At 46.3% G+C, this 12,448-nt stretch overlaps 6 non-coding genes across 6 annotated transcripts; all 6 read left to right on the forward strand.

Moving 5' to 3' along the window:
* Nucleotides 1–256: 256 nt before the first annotated feature.
* Nucleotides 257–447, forward strand: LOC130342219 (U2 spliceosomal RNA). The gene has a single exon (XR_008881904.1). It is a non-coding gene; the product is annotated as a U2 spliceosomal RNA (small nuclear RNA).
* A 2,087-nt stretch (nt 448–2,534) lies between these two features.
* Nucleotides 2,535–2,725, forward strand: LOC130342222 (U2 spliceosomal RNA). Its single transcript, XR_008881906.1, has one exon. It is a non-coding gene; the product is annotated as a U2 spliceosomal RNA (small nuclear RNA).
* Nucleotides 2,726–4,819: 2,094 nt separating this feature from the next.
* Nucleotides 4,820–5,010, forward strand: LOC130342223 (U2 spliceosomal RNA). Its single transcript, XR_008881907.1, has one exon. It is a non-coding gene; the product is annotated as a U2 spliceosomal RNA (small nuclear RNA).
* Nucleotides 5,011–7,097: 2,087 nt separating this feature from the next.
* LOC130342224 (U2 spliceosomal RNA) lies at nt 7,098–7,288 on the forward strand. Its single transcript, XR_008881908.1, has one exon. It is a non-coding gene; the product is annotated as a U2 spliceosomal RNA (small nuclear RNA).
* A 2,096-nt stretch (nt 7,289–9,384) lies between these two features.
* Nucleotides 9,385–9,575, forward strand: LOC130342225 (U2 spliceosomal RNA). The gene has a single exon (XR_008881909.1). It is a non-coding gene; the product is annotated as a U2 spliceosomal RNA (small nuclear RNA).
* A 2,090-nt stretch (nt 9,576–11,665) lies between these two features.
* LOC130342226 (U2 spliceosomal RNA) lies at nt 11,666–11,856 on the forward strand. Its single transcript, XR_008881910.1, has one exon. It is a non-coding gene; the product is annotated as a U2 spliceosomal RNA (small nuclear RNA).
* The last annotated feature ends 592 nt before the right edge of the window (nt 11,857–12,448 follow it).

A 12,448-nucleotide genomic window follows, 5' to 3' on the forward strand; every position in this document is an offset into this window, starting at 1 on the left:
CAAGTAGGAGGAGTAAGAAGGGTTCCTGGCAAATCCGGGTTATGGATTGCATTTAAAAAGGCCCCGTGGGAGTGCAATGGGCCCCTGTCTTGCTGCTTAGCAATAATGGTATGGGTTTAGGTTCTGCTGTGTGTACTGGTGGTTGACTGCCCCCCAGCCCAGAGTGTGCATGGAAAATTGTCTGGCAGCCTCCCTGACAGCAAGCAGTGATAGTGCCCATGAAGGGCACCTTGTTGGGCCCGCCCCTTTCACGGTTATCGCTTCTCGGCCTTTTGGCTAAGATCAAGTGTAGTATCTGTTCTTATCAGTTTAATATCTGATACGTCCCCTATCTGGGGACCATATATTAAATGGATTTTTGAGAACGGGGGCCGATTTCGAAGCTTGCTTCCGTCGCCCTATGCATTGACCCGATATGGCAGTATCTTCGGGTACAGTGCACCACCCCCTTACAGGGTTAAAAAGAAAGATTCCTACTTTCATTGCTACCTGCTTGCTGGCTAGCCAGCTAGCCAGCCCTGTGGGCCTTGCTGCTGCTGCAGCCAAAAAACAAAAGGTGGTGCTGCTGCTGCTTCTGCTGCTTCTGCTTCTGCTTGTGTCTGGCCGCTGTTGGAGCGTCCAGGCACAGGACTTCTGCTGCTGCTGACTAAATGGCCTCCTTAATTGGATCATTTGAGTAGCCAGCACACCTGTGCAGGTAGGGCATGACATGATAGGCAGCTGCCTTGATAGCGGGTGGGTGCTGAATGTTCCTAATTGACAAAATAAGATTAATGCTTATGAAGAAATATAAAATCTCATCCCTTCCCCAATATCGCGCCACACCCCTACCCCTTAATTCCCTGGTTGAACTTGATGGACATATGTCTTTTTTCGACCGTACTAACTATGTAACTATGTAACATAACATGGGGGGGGGGGGGGTCTCCTGGCTGTTCACACAGGTGTGTCATTGCTGTACATTGACCATGCATTGCTTCTGTGGTATTGCAAAGGCAAAGACAAATGCTTCCAGCCATCCATTGCACTAATGGATTGGTCATCAGCTGGCTGTCTATGTCCCGCATCAATATAGACCAAAGTACAGAGGGTTAGGCTATGCTATTGTGCACCTACCTGATGCATCAGAAGGTGCGAGGCCCTTGCTAAATTCTGTGCACAGACTTTGAGATCTATACTTTAGACTGTATCTAAACCTGCTCCAACATGGACTGACATTCTGGCCTACTTTCAGCCGATGCGACTTGTCTGTCGCTGAACAGTCGCTTTTTATGTATTCAGCACCTATGTATAATGTTGTAAAAATGCTCTAGAAGCTAAAGTCGCAGAAATGTCACACATATTTGGCCTGCAACTTTCTGTGCGACAAATTCAGACAGGAAAAATCAGTATAAATCCTTAGAAAATTATCCCCCAGTGTCTCCATCTGCTGGCGGTATTGAATAAGCATTGCTGCACTGATGGGGTATGCATTAGACGAAAAAAAAGAAGAAAAAGAAGAATAATACGCCCAGAAAAGAGGCGAAAAGGAGAAAAACGTAAAAAAACGTGAAAAAAAAGTAAGAGGAAGAGAAGGGAAAAAAAGGTGGAAATGGGTTTAAAAGTGATTTCGGCGGAGAAATATATATATATATATATATATATATATATATATATATATACGCGCACACACACACATATATATAAACGTATTCTCCGTTGAGATATTGCAGCCGCTGCTGTGTCCAGGCCCAGGAGCCTTAGCACTGTGCTGTGATGTCACTCAATACCACTGACATCACTAGGTGTAAACAACATCTCTCCTTTGCTGTGTATGTGACTATGGAGCTGTTTGGTGATGTCGTCTATTATGGCCTTCATAGAAGCAACAGGAGATTGTTGCATCCATCTAGAACCCTCAGAACTACAGTGCTATGATGTCACTCACTTCCACAGGCCTTGCAGAGTGTAAACAACAACAACCCAGCTTTGTTGTGTATGTAACCATAGGGATTTGTGATGTCACCTAGAACCTTCACAGCAGCGACAGCTTTATGAGGAGCATCAGCACTGCTCTGCCTGAGCAGAACCATCACCGCCATAGGTTGTCAAATAACCCGGGTTTAACCCACACAGGTAAGTCCAATGGGGTGCAGGCATGTCCTCTATGCTTACAGCTTCCCGTGGGTGTTGGTTTGATACCGTTTGGGGACAGCCAAGGAGGCATCTGCAGGCAACAAAGGTAGGTGTGTGCTTGTGTGTGTGTTTCCTATGCAGATCCTAAGCCCAGTGTCACATGCAAGTAGGAGGAGTAAGAAGGGTTCCTGGCAAATCCGGGTTATGGATTGCATTTAAAAAGGCCCCATGGGAGTGCAATGGGCCCCTGTCTTGCTGCTTAGCAATAATGGTATGGGTTTAGGTTCTGCTGTGTGTACTGGTGGTTGACTGCCCCCCAGCCCAGAGTGTGCATGGAAAATTGTCTGGCAGCCTCCCTGACAGCAAGCAGTGATAGTGCCCATGAAGGGCACCTTGTTGGGCCCGCCCCTTTCACGGTTATCGCTTCTCGGCCTTTTGGCTAAGATCAAGTGTAGTATCTGTTCTTATCAGTTTAATATCTGATACGTCCCCTATCTGGGGACCATATATTAAATGGATTTTTGAGAACGGGGGCCGATTTCGAAGCTTGCTTCCGTCGCCCTATGCATTGACCCGATATGGCAGTATCTTCGGGTACAGTGCACCACCCCCTTACAGGGTTAAAAAGAAAGATTCCTACTTTCATTGCTACCTGCTTGCTGGCTAGCCAGCTAGCCAGCCCTGTGGGCCTTGCTGCTGCTGCAGCCAAAAAACAAAAGGTGGTGCTGCTGCTGCTTCTGCTGCTTCTGCTTCTGCTTGTGTCTGGCCGCTGTTGGAGCGTCCAGGCACAGGACTTCTGCTGCTGCTGACTAAATGGCCTCCTTAATTGGATCATTTGAGTAGCCAGCACACCTGTGCAGGTAGGGCATGACATGATAGGCAGCTGCCTTGATAGCGGGTGGGTGCTGAATGTTCCTAATTGACAAAATAAGATTAATGCTTATGAAGAAATATAAAATCTCATCCCTTCCCCAATATCGCGCCACACCCCTACCCCTTAATTCCCTGGTTGAACTTGATGGACATATGTCTTTTTTCGATCGTACTAACTATGTAACTATGTAACATAACATGGGGGGGGGGGGGGGTCTCCTGGCTGTTCACACAGGTGTGTCATTGCTGTACATTGACCATGCATTGCTTCTGTGGTATTGCAAAGGCAAAGACAAATGCTTCCAGCCATCCATTGCACTAATGGATTGGTCATCAGCTGGCTGTCTATGTCCCGCATCAATATAGACCAAAGTACAGAGGGTTAGGCTATGCTATTGTGCACCTACCTGATGCATCAGAAGGTGCGAGGCCCTTGCTAAATTCTGTGCACAGACTTTGAGATCTATACTTTAGACTGTATCTAAACCTGCTCCAACATGGACTGACATTCTGGCCTACTTTCAGCCGATGCGACTTGTCTGTCGCTGAACAGTCGCTTTTTATGTATTCAGCACCTATGTATAATGTTGTAAAAATGCTCTAGAAGCTAAAGTCGCAGAAATGTCACACATATTTGGCCTGCAACTTTCTGTGCGACAAATTCAGACAGGAAAAATCAGTATAAATCCTTAGAAAATTATCCCCCAGTGTCTCCATCTGCTGGCGGTATTGAATAAGCATTGCTGCACTGATGGGGTATGCATTAGACGAAAAAAAAGAAGAAAAAGAAGAATAATACGCCCAGAAAAGAGGCGAAAAGGAGAAAAACGTAAAAAAACGTGAAAAAAAAGTAAGAGGAAGAGAAGGGAAAAAAAGGTGGAAATGGGTTTAAAAGTGATTTCGGCGGAGAAATATATATATATATATATATATATATATATATATATATATATATATACGCGCACACACACACATATATATAAACGTATTCTCCGTTGAGATATTGCAGCCGCTGCTGTGTCCAGGCCCAGGAGCCTTAGCACTGTGCTGTGATGTCACTCAATACCACTGACATCACTAGGTGTAAACAACATCTCTCCTTTGCTGTGTATGTGACTATGGAGCTGTTTGGTGATGTCGTCTATTATGGCCTTCATAGAAGCAACAGGAGATTGTTGCATCCATCTAGAACCCTCAGAACTACAGTGCTATGATGTCACTCACTTCCACAGGCCTTGCAGAGTGTAAACAACAACAACCCAGCTTTGTTGTGTATGTAACCATAGGGATTTGTGATGTCACCTAGAACCTTCACAGCAGCGACAGCTTTATGAGGAGCATCAGCACTGCTCTGCCTGAGCAGAACCATCACCGCCATAGGTTGTCAAATAACCCGGGTTTAACCCACACAGGTAAGTCCAATGGGGTGCAGGCATGTCCTCTATGCTTACAGCTTCCCGTGGGTGTTGGTTTGATACCGTTTGGGGACAGCCAAGGAGGCATCTGCAGGCAACAAAGGTAGGTGTGTGCTTGTGTGTGTGTTTCCTATGCAGATCCTAAGCCCAGTGTCACATGCAAGTAGGAGGAGTAAGAAGGGTTCCTGACAAATCCGGGTTATGGATTGCATTTAAAAAGGCCCCGTGGGAGTGCAATGGGCCCCTATCTTGCTGCTTAGCAATAATGGTATGGGTTTAGGTTCTGCTGTGTGTACTGGTGGTTGACTGCCCCCCAGCCCAGAGTGTGCATGGAAAATTGTCTGGCAGCCTCCCTGACAGCAAGCAGTGATAGTGCCCATGAAGGGCACCTTGTTGGGCCCGCCCCTTTCACGGTTATCGCTTCTCGGCCTTTTGGCTAAGATCAAGTGTAGTATCTGTTCTTATCAGTTTAATATCTGATACGTCCCCTATCTGGGGACCATATATTAAATGGATTTTTGAGAACGGGGGCCGATTTCGAAGCTTGCTTCCGTCGCCCTATGCATTGACCCGATATGGCAGTATCTTCGGGTACAGTGCACCACCCCCTTACAGGGTTAAAAAGAAAGATTCCTACTTTCATTGCTACCTGCTTGCTGGCTAGCCAGCTAGCCAGCCCTGTGGGCCTTGCTGCTGCTGCAGCCAAAAAACAAAAGGTGGTGCTGCTGCTGCTTCTGCTGCTTCTGCTTCTGCTTGTGTCTGGCCGCTGTTGGAGCGTCCAGGCACAGGACTTCTGCTGCTGCTGACTAAATGGCCTCCTTAATTGGATCATTTGAGTAGCCAGCACACCTGTGCAGGTAGGGCATGACATGATAGGCAGCTGCCTTGATAGCGGGTGGGTGCTGAATGTTCCTAATTGACAAAATAAGATTAATGCTTATGAAGAAATATAAAATCTCATCCCTTCCCCAATATCGCGCCACACCCCTACCCCTTAATTCCCTGGTTGAACTTGATGGACATATGTCTTTTTTCGACCGTACTAACTATGTAACTATGTAACATAACATGGGGGGGGGGGGGGTCTCCTGGCTGTTCACACAGGTGTGTCATTGCTGTACATTGACCATGCATTGCTTCTGTGGTATTGCAAAGGCAAAGACAAATGCTTCCAGCCATCCATTGCACTAATGGATTGGTCATCAGCTGGCTGTCTATGTCCCGCATCAATATAGACCAAAGTACAGAGGGTTAGGCTATGCTATTGTGCACCTACCTGATGCATCAGAAGGTGCGAGGCCCTTGCTAAATTCTGTGCACAGACTTTGAGATCTATACTTTAGACTGTATCTAAACCTGCTCCAACATGGACTGACATTCTGGCCTACTTTCAGCCGATGCGACTTGTCTGTCGCTGAACAGTCGCTTTTTATGTATTCAGCACCTATGTATAATGTTGTAAAAATGCTCTAGAAGCTAAAGTCGCAGAAATGTCACACATATTTGGCCTGCAACTTTCTGTGCGACAAATTCAGACAGGAAAAATCAGTATAAATCCTTAGAAAATTATCCCCCAGTGTCTCCATCTGCTGGCGGTATTGAATAAGCATTGCTGCACTGATGGGGTATGCATTAGACGAAAAAAAAGAAGAAAAAGAAGAATAATACGCCCAGAAAAGAGGCGAAAAGGAGAAAAACGTAAAAAAACGTGAAAAAAAAGTAAGAGGAAGAGAAGGGAAAAAAAGGTGGAAATGGGTTTAAAAGTGATTTCGGCGGAGAAATATATATATATATATATATATATATATATATATATATATACGCGCACACACACACATATATATAAACGTATTCTCCGTTGAGATATTGCAGCCGCTGCTGTGTCCAGGCCCAGGAGCCTTAGCACTGTGCTGTGATGTCACTCAATACCACTGACATCACTAGGTGTAAACAACATCTCTCCTTTGCTGTGTATGTGACTATGGAGCTGTTTGGTGATGTCGTCTATTATGGCCTTCATAGAAGCAACAGGAGATTGTTGCATCCATCTAGAACCCTCAGAACTACAGTGCTATGATGTCACTCACTTCCACAGGCCTTGCAGAGTGTAAACAACAACAACCCAGCTTTGTTGTGTATGTAACCATAGGGATTTGTGATGTCACCTAGAACCTTCACAGCAGCGACAGCTTTATGAGGAGCATCAGCACTGCTCTGCCTGAGCAGAACCATCACCGCCATAGGTTGTCAAATAACCCGGGTTTAACCCACACAGGTAAGTCCAATGGGGTGCAGGCATGTCCTCTATGCTTACAGCTTCCCGTGGGTGTTGGTTTGATACCGTTTGGGGACAGCCAAGGAGGCATCTGCAGGCAACAAAGGTAGGTGTGTGCTTGTGTGTGTGTTTCCTATGCAGATCCTAAGCCCAGTGTCACATGCAAGTAGGAGGAGTAAGAAGGGTTCCTGGCAAATCCGGGTTATGGATTGCATTTAAAAAGGCCCCGTGGGAGTGCAATGGGCCCCTGTCTTGCTGCTTAGCAATAATGGTATGGGTTTAGGTTCTGCTGTGTGTACTGGTGGTTGACTGCCCCCCAGCCCAGAGTGTGCATGGAAAATTGTCTGGCAGCCTCCCTGACAGCAAGCAGTGATAGTGCCCATGAAGGGCACCTTGTTGGGCCCGCCCCTTTCACGGTTATCGCTTCTCGGCCTTTTGGCTAAGATCAAGTGTAGTATCTGTTCTTATCAGTTTAATATCTGATACGTCCCCTATCTGGGGACCATATATTAAATGGATTTTTGAGAACGGGGGCCGATTTCGAAGCTTGCTTCCGTCGCCCTATGCATTGACCCGATATGGCAGTATCTTCGGGTACAGTGCACCACCCCCTTACAGGGTTAAAAAGAAAGATTCCTACTTTCATTGCTACCTGCTTGCTGGCTAGCCAGCTAGCCAGCCCTGTGGGCCTTGCTGCTGCTGCAGCCAAAAAACAAAAGGTGGTGCTGCTGCTGCTTCTGCTGCTTCTGCTTCTGCTTGTGTCTGGCCGCTGTTGGAGCGTCCAGGCACAGGACTTCTGCTGCTGCTGACTAAATGGCCTCCTTAATTGGATCATTTGAGTAGCCAGCACACCTGTGCAGGTAGGGCATGACATGATAGGCAGCTGCCTTGATAGCGGGTGGGTGCTGAATGTTCCTAATTGACAAAATAAGATTAATGCTTATGAAGAAATATAAAATCTCATCCCTTCCCCAATATCGCGCCACACCCCTACCCCTTAATTCCCTGGTTGAACTTGATGGACATATGTCTTTTTTCGACCGTACTAACTATGTAACTATGTAACATAACATGGGGGGGGGGGGGGGGGGGTCTCCTGGCTGTTCACACAGGTGTGTCATTGCTGTACATTGACCATGCATTGCTTCTGTGGTATTGCAAAGGCAAAGACAAATGCTTCCAGCCATCCATTGCACTAATGGATTGGTCATCAGCTGGCTGTCTATGTCCCGCATCAATATAGACCAAAGTACAGAGGGTTAGGCTATGCTATTGTGCACCTACCTGATGCATCAGAAGGTGCGAGGCCCTTGCTAAATTCTGTGCACAGACTTTGAGATCTATACTTTAGACTGTATCTAAACCTGCTCCAACATGGACTGACATTCTGGCCTACTTTCAGCCGATGCGACTTGTCTGTCGCTGAACAGTCGCTTTTTATGTATTCAGCACCTATGTATAATGTTGTAAAAATGCTCTAGAAGCTAAAGTCGCAGAAATGTCACACATATTTGGCCTGCAACTTTCTGTGCGACAAATTCAGACAGGAAAAATCAGTATAAATCCTTAGAAAATTATCCCCCAGTGTCTCCATCTGCTGGCGGTATTGAATAAGCATTGCTGCACTGATGGGGTATGCATTAGACGAAAAAAAAGAAGAAAAAGAAGAATAATACGCCCAGAAAAGAGGCGAAAAGGAGAAAAACGTAAAAAAACGTGAAAAAAAAGTAAGAGGAAGAGAAGGGAAAAAAAGGTGGAAATGGGTTTAAAAGTGATTTCGGCGGAGAAATATATATATATATATATATATATATATATATATATATATATATACGCGCACACACACACATATATATAAACGTATTCTCCGTTGAGATATTGCAGCCGCTGCTGTGTCCAGGCCCAGGAGCCTTAGCACTGTGCTGTGATGTCACTCAATACCACTGACATCACTAGGTGTAAACAACATCTCTCCTTTGCTGTGTATGTGACTATGGAGCTGTTTGGTGATGTCGTCTATTATGGCCTTCATAGAAGCAACAGGAGATTGTTGCATCCATCTAGAACCCTCAGAACTACAGTGCTATGATGTCACTCACTTCCACAGGCCTTGCAGAGTGTAAACAACAACAACCCAGCTTTGTTGTGTATGTAACCATAGGGATTTGTGATGTCACCTAGAACCTTCACAGCAGCGACAGCTTTATGAGGAGCATCAGCACTGCTCTGCCTGAGCAGAACCATCACCGCCATAGGTTGTCAAATAACCCGGGTTTAACCCACACAGGTAAGTCCAATGGGGTGCAGGCATGTCCTCTATGCTTACAGCTTCCCGTGGGTGTTGGTTTGATACCGTTTGGGGACAGCCAAGGAGGCATCTGCAGGCAACAAAGGTAGGTGTGTGCTTGTGTGTGTGTTTCCTATGCAGATCCTAAGCCCAGTGTCACATGCAAGTAGGAGGAGTAAGAAGGGTTCCTGACAAATCCGGGTTATGGATTGCATTTAAAAAGGCCCCGTGGGAGTGCAATGGGCCCCTATCTTGCTGCTTAGCAATAATGGTATGGGTTTAGGTTCTGCTGTGTGTACTGGTGGTTGACTGCCCCCCAGCCCAGAGTGTGCATGGAAAATTGTCTGGCAGCCTCCCTGACAGCAAGCAGTGATAGTGCCCATGAAGGGCACCTTGTTGGGCCCGCCCCTTTCACGGTTATCGCTTCTCGGCCTTTTGGCTAAGATCAAGTGTAGTATCTGTTCTTATCAGTTTAATATCTGATACGTCCCCTATCTGGGGACCATATATTAAATGGATTTTTGAGAACGGGGGCCGATTTCGAAGCTTGCTTCCGTCGCCCTATGCATTGACCCGATATGGCAGTATCTTCGGGTACAGTGCACCACCCCCTTACAGGGTTAAAAAGAAAGATTCCTACTTTCATTGCTACCTGCTTGCTGGCTAGCCAGCTAGCCAGCCCTGTGGGCCTTGCTGCTGCTGCAGCCAAAAAACAAAAGGTGGTGCTGCTGCTGCTTCTGCTGCTTCTGCTTCTGCTTGTGTCTGGCCGCTGTTGGAGCGTCCAGGCACAGGACTTCTGCTGCTGCTGACTAAATGGCCTCCTTAATTGGATCATTTGAGTAGCCAGCACACCTGTGCAGGTAGGGCATGACATGATAGGCAGCTGCCTTGATAGCGGGTGGGTGCTGAATGTTCCTAATTGACAAAATAAGATTAATGCTTATGAAGAAATATAAAATCTCATCCCTTCCCCAATATCGCGCCACACCCCTACCCCTTAATTCCCTGGTTGAACTTGATGGACATATGTCTTTTTTCGACCGTACTAACTATGTAACTATGTAACATAACATGGGGGGGGGGGGGTCTCCTGGCTGTTCACACAGGTGTGTCATTGCTGTAAATTGACCATGCATTGCTTCTGTGGTATTGCAAAGGCAAAGACAAATGCTTCCAGCCATCCATTGCACTAATGGATTGGTCATCAGCTGGTTGTCTATGTCCCGCATCAATATAGACCAAAGTACAGAGGGTTAGGCTATGCTATTGTGCACCTACCTGATGCATCAGAAGGTGCGAGGCCCTTGCTAAATTCTGTGCACAGACTTTGAGATCTATACTTTAGACTGTATCTAAACCTGCTCCAACATGGACTGACATTCTGGCCTACTTTCAGCCGATGCGACTTGTCTGTCGCTGAACAGTCGCTTTTTATGAATTCAGCACCTATGTATAATGTTGTAAAAATGCTCTAGAAGCTAAAGTCGCAGAAATGTCACACATATTTGGCCTGCAACTTTCTGTGCGACAAATTCAGACAGGAAAAATCAGTATAAATCCTTAGAAAATTATCCCCCAGTGTCTCCATCTGCTGGCGGTATTGAATAAGCATTGCTGCACTGATGGGGTATGCATTAGACGAAAAAAAAGAAGAAAAAGAAGAATAATACGCCCAGAAAAGAGGCGAAAAGGAGAAAAACGTAAAAAAACGTGAAAAAAAAGTAAGAGGAAGAGAAGGGAAAAAAAGGTGGAAATGGGTTTAAAAGTGATTTCGGCGGAGAAATATATATATATATATATATATATATATATATATATATATATATACGCGCACACACACACATATATATAAACGTATTCTCCGTTGAGATATTGCAGCCGCTGCTGTGTCCAGGCCCAGGAGCCTTAGCACTGTGCTGTGATGTCACTCAATACCACTGACATCACTAGGTGTAAACAACATCTCTCCTTTGCTGTGTATGTGACTATGGAGCTGTTTGGTGATGTCGTCTATTATGGCCTTCATAGAAGCAACAGGAGATTGTTGCATCCATCTAGAACCCTCAGAACTACAGTGCTATGATGTCACTCACTTCCACAGGCCTTGCAGAGTGTAAACAACAACAACCCAGCTTTGTTGTGTATGTAACCATAGGGATTTGTGATGTCACCTAGAACCTTCACAGCAGCGACAGCTTTATGAGGAGCATCAGCACTGCTCTGCCTGAGCAGAACCATCACCGCCATAGGTTGTCAAATAACCCGGGTTTAACCCACACAGGTAAGTCCAATGGGGTGCAGGCATGTCCTCTATGCTTACAGCTTCCCGTGGGTGTTGGTTTGATACCGTTTGGGGACAGCCAAGGAGGCATCTGCAGGCAACAAAGGTAGGTGTGTGCTTGTGTGTGTGTTTCCTATGCAGATCCTAAGCCCAGTGTCACATGCAAGTAGGAGGAGTAAGAAGGGTTCCTGGCAAATCCGGGTTATGGATTGCATTTAAAAAGGCCCCGTGGGAGTGCAATGGGCCCCTGTCTTGCTGCTTAGCAATAATGGTATGGGTTTAGGTTCTGCTGTGTGTACTGGTGGTTGACTGCCCCCCAGCCCAGAGTGTGCATGGAAAATTGTCTGGCAGCCTCCCTGACAGCAAGCAGTGATAGTGCCCATGAAGGGCACCTTGTTGGGCCCGCCCCTTTCACGGTTATCGCTTCTCGGCCTTTTGGCTAAGATCAAGTGTAGTATCTGTTCTTATCAGTTTAATATCTGATACGTCCCCTATCTGGGGACCATATATTAAATGGATTTTTGAGAACGGGGGCCGATTTCGAAGCTTGCTTCCGTCGCCCTATGCATTGACCCGATATGGCAGTATCTTCGGGTACAGTGCACCACCCCCTTACAGGGTTAAAAAGAAAGATTCCTACTTTCATTGCTACCTGCTTGCTGGCTAGCCAGCTAGCCAGCCCTGTGGGCCTTGCTGCTGCTGCAGCCAAAAAACAAAAGGTGGTGCTGCTGCTGCTTCTGCTGCTTCTGCTTCTGCTTGTGTCTGGCCGCTGTTGGAGCGTCCAGGCACAGGACTTCTGCTGCTGCTGACTAAATGGCCTCCTTAATTGGATCATTTGAGTAGCCAGCACACCTGTGCAGGTAGGGCATGACATGATAGGCAGCTGCCTTGATAGCGGGTGGGTGCTGAATGTTCCTAATTGACAAAATAAGATTAATGCTTATGAAGAAATATAAAATCTCATCCCTTCCCCAATATCGCGCCACACCCCTACCCCTTAATTCCCTGGTTGAACTTGATGGACATATGTCTTTTTTCGACCGTACTAACTATGTAACTATGTAACATAACATGGGGGGGGGGGGGGTCTCCTGGCTGTTCACACAGGTGTGTCATTGCTGTACATTGACCATGCATTGCTTCTGTGGTATTGCAAAGGCAAAGACAAATGCTTCCAGCCATCCATTGCACTAATGGATTGG

Source organism: Hyla sarda, unplaced genomic scaffold, assembly GCF_029499605.1.
Source record: "Hyla sarda isolate aHylSar1 unplaced genomic scaffold, aHylSar1.hap1 scaffold_643, whole genome shotgun sequence".
Lineage (NCBI taxonomy): Eukaryota > Metazoa > Chordata > Amphibia > Anura > Hylidae > Hyla > Hyla sarda.